This window comes from Babylonia areolata, chromosome 27 (genome assembly GCF_041734735.1).
Source record: "Babylonia areolata isolate BAREFJ2019XMU chromosome 27, ASM4173473v1, whole genome shotgun sequence".
Classification (NCBI taxonomy): Eukaryota; Metazoa; Mollusca; class Gastropoda; order Neogastropoda; family Buccinidae; genus Babylonia; species Babylonia areolata.
This window is the reverse complement of record NC_134902.1, coordinates 17,951,436-17,958,863: the sequence shown is the minus strand read 5'-3', so window position 1 is coordinate 17,958,863 and position 7,428 is coordinate 17,951,436.

Below are 7,428 nucleotides of genomic sequence, written 5' to 3'. Positions count from 1 at the left end.
CGCACGCACGCATGCAAACACACGCACACACACATATAAAGAAAAACAGACAGATACAGGCACGCACACACACACACACACACACACACACACACACACACACACACACACACGTACGCACGCTCGCACGCAAACACGCATACACACTCACGCACACACATATAAAGAAAAACAGACAGATACAAGCACACACACACACACATACACACACACACACACACACACACACACACACACACACACACACACACACACACACACATAGAGAAAGACAGATATACACACACACACACATAGACAGACCCATAGGCAGACACACACACATAGACACACACAGGAGAGCGAGAAACAGATACCGCTCCAACGTGTATATCATCACACTCATTAACTAAAGCAGCAGCAAACAGCAAGAGGCGAAACCCATTGTCACTCAACGCTGCCACTCCCGCATCCGCCTGCCCGCATCATGCCATGCCATGCCATGCGCTGAAACCAAGTGGACGCCAGCGTCTGAACAACTCGACCTTAAGAGGGCGTATGGTACAGCCAAACCAAAAACACTCGTTAACCCCCCCCCCCTCCCCCCCGTCCCCTTGCCCCCCCACCTGCCCCGCTTCCCCCCTGTGACTGGCTGAGGCTTGGAGAAGTTAGGTCATTGTTGCCTCGTGCATTTCTTACTTTTCGTGCGCTTTTAGGTCAGTGTTGCATCATGCATTTCTTACTTTTTGTGTGCTTTTAGGTCAGTGTTGCGTCATGCATTTCTTACTTTTTGTGCGCTTTTAGGTCAGTGTTGCCTCATGCATTTCCTACTTTTTGTGCGCTTTTAGGTCAGTGTTGCCTCATGCATTTCCTAATTTTTGTGTGCTTTTAGGTCAGTGTTGCCTCATGCATTTCTTACTTTTTGTGCGCTCTAAGGTCAGTGTTGCCTCATGCATTTCCTACTTTTTGTGTGCTTTCAGGTCAGTGTTGTTTCATGCATTTCTTTGTGTGTGTGTGTGTGTGTGTGTGTGTGTGCTTTTAGGTCAGTGTTGCCGCATGCATTTCTTACTTTTTTCGTGTATGTAGTTTTCCAACGCTGTTATCGATTCTAGTACGATGATCACGAAAGGAAAAAGGTGAAAATTGAGACTAGTCCCCTGTTGTGGACTGCCGGCGCTGGGTTTGGGCCGCGACAGACCAATCCGGGTATGGCCGTGTGTTGGAGACTCTTAATTAATTGAGCGGCGGTGGGGAGGAATGCCACTGAAACTGTGCAAATGATTGGAGAAGAAGAAGAAAAAGGAGGAGGAAGAAGAAGAAGAAGAAGAAGAGGAAGAGGAGGAGGAGAAGAAGAAGGATGGGGAGGAGGAAGAGGAGGAAGAAGAAGAAGAGGAGGAGTAGGAGGAGAAGAAGGAGGAGGAGGAGAAGAAGAAGAAGGAGGAGCAGGAGGAGGAAGAGGAAGAGGAGGAGAAAGAGGAGAAGGAGGAGGAGGAGGAGGAGAAAAATGGTGACGGTCCTGTATTCTCAAACACACCACATCGAGGCGACAGCCCTTCTCTGACGAGACTAATTACACCTGTCAACTAGCAGCAGAGAAGGAGTTAAACACGTCTCCTACTGCAGCTCAGCCCTAGCTACGCTGGCCACACTTGGCAGGACTGCGTGGGAGCGGAGTACAAGGATACGGAAGACCCAACTTGTGTCCAGCGGAAATCGTTTATTGTAATGGCTTTCGTTCTTCTTTTCTTTCTGTGTCTGCGTCTGTGTCTCTGTTTCTTTATTATTATTTTTTTCCTTCTCTTTTTTTTATTTTTAATATCACTGTTTCCGTCTGTATCAGTCTCTGAGAGAGAGACAGAGAGAGATGAAGAGAGAAGGGATGCATATATATATATATATATATATATATATATATATATATATATATATATATATCCCGTAGTGTGTGTGTGTGTGTGTACATATGTATGTATATAATATATATATATATATATATATGTGTGTGTGTGTGTGTGTATGTATATGTACACACACACACACAGGCAGGCACACACACACACACACACACACACACACATATATATATATATGTGTGTGTGTGTGTGTGTGTGTGGAGAGAGAGAGAGAGAGGGAGAGAGAGAGAGAGAGAAAACAGGCAAAGACACTGACAGACAAAAACCCAGCCTTGACATGTTTTGCTTCAGAACATTTTATTTTATCTTTTTTTTTCTTTTTTTTTTTTTTTGTTGTTTTTGTTTTGTCCATAGAAAATGTTCCATCTATTCCCTTGCTTCTCAACACCCCCGCATCCCTCTCCCCCACCCCGCCCACCCTCCCATCTCCTGTCAAAAGGCAAGAAGGAGTTTATGTCGCAAGACCTAGGTGGGATATCGTTTTCAATCACCGCCGCCTTGCTTTCAGCTTGGCTGTAATTTATAAAAAAAAAAAAATTAAAAAAAAAGTTTTTTTTTTTTTTTTTTTTATATGTTTATGACTTAATGAGGCCAGAAGATGATTGATTGATGAACCGCAAGCTCAGTCAACAAGAAATATACACTCAAAAGATTCCATAGAAATTGGATCCTTCTGAACCTAGGTATGGGTGTGTGTGTGTGTGGAAATGCAATAACAATACTTAACACGTTGAATCACAACAACTTCAGTCCAGAAAAGCTCAAACGAAGCAACCATAAGAACACATCAAACAAGAGAGGCAATGTCTTTAAGACTTACTTGTGATATGCACGTAATCCAACAAAGGAATTAAGAAGAAGAAAAAGAAAGAAAAAAAAAAAGGAATGGATAATCTGGCAAAAACACGCGCGCGCGCGCGCGCGCGCGCGCACACACACACACACACACACACACACACACACACACACACACACACACACACACACACACACACACACACACACACACACACACACACACACACACACACACACACACATACACACAACAGATTTTCAACACATCAAAATGTAAGGTCTAGATGTAAGGTCAAGTGAAACACCGTTACAAATATGTATGAAATAACTGAAAGTTGTGTCTGTCTGTGTGTCTGTGAAACACACACACACACACACACACACACACACACACACACACACACACAACACACACACACACACCGACAATGATGAGAAGAAATACAACTTGTGTATGTGTGTGTGTGTGTGTGTGTTATTGTTCGTGTTCTTGTTTAGTGTACGTGTATGTTTTCCTTCCATCGTCATCATTATCATCAGAGTGTCGTGGTGGGGGAGCTCTGAACCAAGCACCATTGATTTGCTGTTGACCCATTGTTGTTTTTTGTGTGTGTGGTGTTTTTTTTTGTGTGTTGTTTTTTTCTTGTTTGTTTTCCACGTGGAGTGGATCATCCGGTGAAGTCGGTGTTAACCGTATGTCACGTCGACTCCAGAGAGAGAGAGACAGAGGGAGAGGGAGAGACAGAGTGGGGGTAGTGAGAAGGTGGAGGGGAGAGGATGGAAGAGAGAGAGAGACAGAGACAGCGCGAGAGAGAAAGAAAGGAGGGAGAAAGATGGAGAAATGGGAGAGAGAGAGGGGGGGGGTGAGAATGAGGGGAGGAAAGTAGCCGGAGAGTGAAAGAGAGAGAGAGGGGGGGAGGGGGAAGGGAGGGAGGAGGGACAGAGAGAGAGAGAGAAGGTGGGAGAGAGACAGAGAGAAAGAGAGAGGGAAGAAGATGGAGAAATAGGCGAGAGAGAGAGAGAGAGAGAGAATGAGAGGAGGAAAGGGTACGGAGAGTGAATGAGAGAGAGAGAGGGGGGGTTGGTGTGGAAGGGAGGGAGGGAGGGAGAGAGAGAAGGTGGAGGGAAGAGGAGGGGAGAAAGACAGAGACTGCGCGACAGAGAGACAGAAAGATGGAGAAATAGGCGAGAGAGAGAGAAAGAGAGAGAGGGGGTGGAAGGGAGAGAGAGAGGGAGAGAGAGAAGGTGGGGGGGGGGAGGAGGAGAGGAGGGAGGAGAGAGACAGAGACAGCGCGAAAGAGAAAGAATGAGGGAGGAAGATGGAGAAATAGGCGAGAGAGACAGAAAGAGAGAGAGAGGGAGGGGGTGGAAGGGAGAGAGAGAGGGAGAGAGAGAAGGTGGGGGGGCGGGGGGGTGGGAGAGGAGGAGATGAGATAGACAGAGACAGCGCGAAAGAGAGAAAGAATGAGGGAGGGAGATGGAGTAATAGGCGAGAGAGAGAGAGAGAGAGAGTGAGAGGGAGGGAGAGAGGATTTATGTGCTATTGTCAAGGCTTGTGATTCACTCTCTCTTCCATTGTCATTTCTTTGTCTTCCGCGTCTGTGTCTGTGTTTGTGTCTGTGTCTGTGTCTGTGTCTCCTTCAGACTTAGCGCAACACGCTTTGAACAGTTTTATTCAACGTTTGGTCGTGAGGGGGAAGCGGGAGGAGAGGGGGGAGGGGGGGGGAAGGGGGCGTTTGGTTAAACGAAGACGAATCATACAAGTAACATGCAATTCAAATCAGTGCGCCACAGTCCCATTCATTAAGAACAGAGAAAATATGATCAACTACCTATACAACAAAGAAGACATGTTGTAAATTGTCCACAAGACAGTACAGATATAATGCAGTAAAATGTGATCATCAAAAGCAGATACAGGCACCCCCAGAAATGATAATAAATAAATAAATGAATAAATAAATAAATAAATAAAAACAAGCCAGCATTCACACGTAGACAACATACATGATCGCAAACGTGCGTGCGCACCCGCCTGCATACGCTCACACCCTCCCCCACCCCCACCCCCACCCCACACACAGACCACACACACGCGCGCGCGCGCGCGCGCGCACACACACACACACACACACACACACACACAGCTGCATACACACAGAGAGACACACGTCTTCATTCTTGTTGGCACCTGTCCTGATTTAATCAATAAACAAGCACAGTGCACCCACCCCCATCCGCGCGCGATCTCTGTCTCTCTCTCTCTGTCTGTCTCTGTCTCTCTCTCTCCCTCTCAAACACACACACACACGCACACACACACAAGCGCACACGCATGCACGCGCACACACACACACACACACACACACACACACACACACACACACAGGCGCACGCACGCATGCACACTCTCGGGGTCCAAATAAGTGACAACGCAGACAGAGAAGAAAAAAACACACAAGATCTACGGAGATAGCTATCTTTACACTCCGCAGATTTAAATACTTGTCTCCTGGCACGATGGAAAATGAATGACAGCAGTCACAAACAACAAAATGGCGAGAGAGAGAGAGAGAGAGAGAGAGGGAGGGGAGAGAGAGAGAGAACAGAGAGAGAGAGAGGAAGGGGAGAGAGGGAGGGGAGACGGAAAGAGAAGAGAGCGAAAGAGAGAGAGAGAGTGACGGAGTGAGGTAGAGAGAAGGAGATAGAAAATGAGAGACAGAGAGAGACAGACAGAGAGACGGAAAGGGAAGAATACGAGAAAGATAGAGAGAGTGAGGAGAGAAGGAGGGAGGGAGAGAGTTAGATAAAGAGAGAGAGAGAATCGTCTGTGCACAATACGTTGAGAGGTGGGGGCGGAGGGGGGGGAGGGGGGGGGGAGTGACGGAAAGAGGGAGTGAAAGGGAAGGAGAAAGTGAGAGACAAAGAGAGACGGACAGAGGGAACCAAAAAATAAAAAAATTAAAAAAAGTCCGAGTGAGACCGAGACCGAGAGATCGCTCATGGCAACAGAACAATTCATCATGTTTTTTTGTTTTTTGGTTGTTGTTTTTTTGTTTTTTGTTGTTTTTTGTTTTGTGTTGTGTTTTTTTTGACAAAATGCGACAGCCAAATATCAGACCAGGCAGTCAGAAGAATGAAAGTTGAATCAGTGTGTGTGTGTGTGTGTGTGTGTGTGTGTGTGTGTGTGTGTTCAAATAAGTGACATAGATCACTTGTATGTAAATCTTTCTCCCACTCCACCCCATCTTCCCCTCCTCTTGGGTTTTTGTGTGTGCACCCTACCCCGAAAGTCTCGCGAACACTTTTGGGTATCTTTACTGAACTTTTTTTTTTATATTAATTTATTTGTCTTTTCAGGTTTATGTAACAACTGATGTGTCATCAGTCTGTTATGGAACATTTTATCAAATCTGACGTGCAACTAACTCTTCTTGAGTAATGATAAAGTGGTTTGGGCTTTTGTTGTTTGTTTTTTCAGTCTTGACTTTCCGTCCGCTTTTCTGTATGTATTTGTATGTCTCTCTTCCCCCATCTCCCCATCCCCCCCCTCTCTCTCGCTCTCTCTCTCTGTCCACACACACGGACACACACACACACCTCAGATATATGTGTGTGTAGATTGTTATATATATGACATATAATGTGTGTATATGTTTGTATATATGTATATGTCTGTAGCTATCGTTCTAAGGGGCTATGGCCAATATATTATCTCTCAATATATCTCTGTCTCTGTCTGTCTGTCTGTCTCTCTCTTTCTCTCTGTCTCTCTTTCTCTGTCTCTCTCTCTTTCTGTCTGTCTCTCCCGTTCTCTCTCTCTCTCTCTGTCTGTCTGTCTCTGTCTCTCTTTCTCTGTCTCTCTTTCTCTCTCTCTCTCTCTCTCTCTCTCTCTCTCTCTGTCTTCTCCTAGATTCTCTTTATCTGTCCATCATAACTTTCCCCCATGTGTGACAGTCTTGATGCTAATGGTGTTCTGTTTTTTTCTGTTTCCTCTGTTGCATGCGCGCGGACCTGACAATTGCTGACATTGTCGATGACAGGTAAGTCATTGTTGAGTTCTCTCTCTCTCTCTCTCTCTCTCTCTCTCTCTCTCTCTCTCTCTCTTTCTGTGTGTGTGTGTGTGTTTAACGGTTCTTTTCTTCTTTTTTCTTTTTTTTTTTTTAGGTTGGTGGGTGGGTTTGGGGACAAGCGGGATTAGCAGGCGGGGAGGGAGGACGGTGGTGGGGTGGCGTGGGGTGGGGTGAGGTGAGGTGGCGGTCGTTGTGGTCGCTGTGCAAGAGTTTGTGACCACATCCGACCGTTTGTCTTCTCTTTCTTTGGTCTGTCTGATCGTCTCTGTTTGTCATCTGTCACTGTCTCTTGTTTTTTTCATCTCTCTTTCTGTCTCTGTCTCTCTCTGTCTCCCTGTCTCTCTCTCTGTATATATGTGTGTGTGTGCGTGCGTGCGTGTGTTGTTGTTGTTGTGTGTGTGTGTGTGTGGGTGCGTGCGTGTGTGTGTGTGTGTTTGTCTCTCTGTGTGTATATGCGTGTGTGTGTGTGCGTGTGTGTGTGCGTGTGTGTGTGTGTGTGTGTGTGTGTTTGTTTCTGTGTGTGTGTGTGTTTCTCTGTGTGTGTGTGTGTGTTTGTTTCTCTGTGTGTGTGTGTGTGTGTGTGTGTGTGTGTGTGTGTGTGTGTGTGTGTGTGTGTCTGCGCGCGCATGTGTTTGTGTATGTGTGTGTGATTTTGGTCAACGTAG